The sequence below is a fragment of the Aphelocoma coerulescens genome, unplaced genomic scaffold, assembly GCF_041296385.1.
Source record: "Aphelocoma coerulescens isolate FSJ_1873_10779 unplaced genomic scaffold, UR_Acoe_1.0 HiC_scaffold_226, whole genome shotgun sequence".
NCBI classification, from domain to species: Eukaryota; Metazoa; Chordata; class Aves; order Passeriformes; family Corvidae; genus Aphelocoma; species Aphelocoma coerulescens.
This window is the reverse complement of record NW_027183572.1, coordinates 103,649-106,887: the sequence shown is the minus strand read 5'-3', so window position 1 is coordinate 106,887 and position 3,239 is coordinate 103,649.

Below are 3,239 nucleotides of genomic sequence, written 5' to 3'. Positions count from 1 at the left end.
TTTCAGGAGACCCCACCGAAACACGGAAGGACTCTCAAATTATCCCAGCTTTCTCTGCACAGCGAGAGGTTTTAATATTTAGCATTGCTATCCTTTTCCTGTGTGTTTGTTAAAAAAATAGTTTTTATCTCTTTCACTTTCTTCCCAGGAAAGTTCTTTTTTCCAAAAACCTGGTGGGGGAGGGCTGGGTGTAACCTGCCTTCTATCAGAGGATATTTTCCTCCACATTTGTCCAAACCGGCACAGCCTGTCCTTTCCTGGGTCTCTGTTGCAGATGGAAGCTGCTGGTGCCATTGTCAGCTTGAAGCCCTCTTTTGATGCAAGCAGATGTTGCCAGGTGTGTTCAGCAGCTGTTGCTCAATGCTTATGCCAAGCTCTTGTGTTCCTCATGGAACCAAGGAGCCATTGTGACACTGCAGGGGCTGATGGCATCAAGGAGGCAATTGTGACAGTACAGAACCTCCTAGAAACAAGGCTCCATTGTGACACCGTGGGGAATCATGGAATCAAGGAGCCCATTGTGACACGGCTGCATGGAACCAATGGTCCATGGTTACACGGCGGATTCAAGAAGAGCACGGTGACACCACGCAACATCATGGAACCATAGGTCCATTGTGACACAGCGGGGCCTCATGGAAACAAGGGGACCATTGTGGCAAAGCAGGGCCTAATGGAAGCATGGAGAGCATTGTGACACTAAGGAAACTCCTGGAACCAAGATGACCACTGGCACATAATGGAACCTCATGGAAGCAAGCCTCCACGATGGTTTTGGAGGGCCTCAGGGACCACAGGACCCATTGTGACACAGCAGGACCTGGTGGAACCAAGGAGCCTTTGTGATACTCCAGATCCACATGGAAGCCAGGGTGCACTGAGACACAGCGGGGCCTTGTTGGAACCAAAGACACCTCTGCAAAAAGCAGGCTAGCTCATAGAAGCAAGGAGTCCTTTGTTACAACATCAAAGCTATGGAAGCAAGGGACCATTGTGACACTGCGGGGCCTCATGGAACCAATTGTCCTTGATGACAATGCGGATCAAAGGAGACCATGGTGACACTGCGGAACCTGATGGAACCAAGGAGCCATTGTGACACAGTGGGGCCTCATGGAATCAAGGAGACCATTGTGACCCAGGTGTTGCATGTGAAGGCAAGGAGCCATTGTGACACTTTGGGCTTCTTCCCTTGAGCTCTGCAGCTGGCTGTCCCAGCCCAGCGCACCATGTGCCACCTGCTCTCCTCAGGGCTCTGCCTGCACACAGCCCCAGGAGAAGTTTTCCTGTTTGGAAGGAAAGAATGGAAAAGCCTGAGCAGGTTTCCTAAACAACAAACCCCACTCAGGAGCCACATGCTCAGTACAGGCTGCCTGGAACGATGTCCCCTTTCTACAAGGGTCAGGGTGAGCAGGAATGAATGATCTCTGGGAGCAGAATTTTCGGAGTCTTTCCACTGAATTCTCTGTCCCTGTGTCTTGGGGTGACTTTATTGTGTGTATCCCCTATTGCTGCTCTATGCCCAGAAGTGAACTTTGTGCATTTCTGTGCCTTTCAACTGAGCCTGAGAGGGGGGAGAGGAAAAAAACCCGGACAAACTTCTCAGAGTGTTTGTTCAAGGACACACATACACACTCCTCTGCATCCTGCTTGCAGCAAGAGCAGAGGGAAGCAACTTTGTTTCTTTTTAGCCAGTTTTCAGCTCCTTTTCTCTGGGGGGAGATGGAGAGTTGAACTTTGTTTTCCTGGGACTTCGGGGGGTTTTTTTCCCTTCTTCTCTTCTTGACTCTTTCAACATCAGAGCACATTGGGAGAATTTTCTCCCGAGGTGGGGGCCCTGAATGTGGGCCCATGAGCCAGCTGCAAGGAGGAGGAGAGAGACTACACCTACGGAAGTGTTGGGGTTCCTCCCCCCTGCCATGAGGTCATGGGAGAGGGGACCCTGGGGTAGAGGCATGGCCTGGGCACGGGGGTCTCCCTGCTCCCTGCTCGCATGTGCCCTAATCCTGTTCAGCACTGCTTATTTTGTGTTGCCCTGTGCCAGGAGGGCCCTGGTTGTGCTGTGATTGCTCAGTTCTTTGGCAGTGCCCCGCCCGTGTGGCTGGAGAAGAAAGAGCTCTGAAACTTCTCTCAAGAATCGCTCCCTGTTTCTTTGCACGGGCCTCGCTGTCTATGGATGTTTCAGGAGACCCCACCGAAACACGGAAGGACTCTCAAATTATCCCAGCTTTCTCTGCACAGCGAGAGCTTTTAATATTTCGCATTGCTATCCTTTTCCTGTGTGTTTGTTAAAAAAATAGTTTTTATCTCTTTCACTTTCTTCCCAGGAAAGTTCTTTTTTCCAAAAACCTGGTGGGGGAGGGCTGGGTGTAACCTGCCTTCTATCAGAGGATATTTTCCTCCACATTTGTCCAAACCGGCACAGCCTGTCCTTTCCTGGGTCTCTGTTGCAGATGGAAGCTGCTGGTGCCATTGTCAGCTTGAAGCCCTCTTTTGATGCAAGCAGATGTTGCCAGGTGTGTTCAGCAGCTGTTGCTCAATGCTTATGCCAAGCTATTGTGTTCCTCATGGAACCAAGGAGCCATTGTGACACTGCAGGGGCTGATGGCATCAAGGAGGCAATTGTGACAGTACAGAACCTCCTAGAAACAAGGCTCCATTGTGACACCGTGGGGAATCATGGAATCAAGGAGCCCATTGTGACACGGCTGCATGGAACCAATGGTCCATGGTTACACTGCGGATTCAAGAAGAGCACGGTGACACCACGCAACATCATGGAACCATAGGTCCATTGTGACACAGCGGGGCCTCATGGAAACAAGGGGACCATTGTGGCAAAGCAGGGCCTAATGGAAGCATGGAGAGCATTGTGACACTAAGGAAACTCCTGGAACCATGATGACCACTGGCACATAATGGAACCTCATGGAAGCAAGCCTCCACAATGACTTTGGAGTGCCTCAGGGACCACAGGACCCATTGTGACACAGCAGGACCTGGTGGAACCAAGGAGCCTTTGTGATACTCCAGATCCACATGGAAGCCAGGGTGCACTGAGACACAGCGGGGCCTTGTTGGAACCAAAGACACCTCTGCAAAAAGCAGGCTAGCTCATAGAAGCAAGGAGTCCATTGTTACAACGTAAAAGCTATGGAAGCAAGGGACCATTGTGACACTGCGGGGCCTCATGGAACCAATTGTCCTTGATGACAATGCGGATCAAAGGAGACCATGGT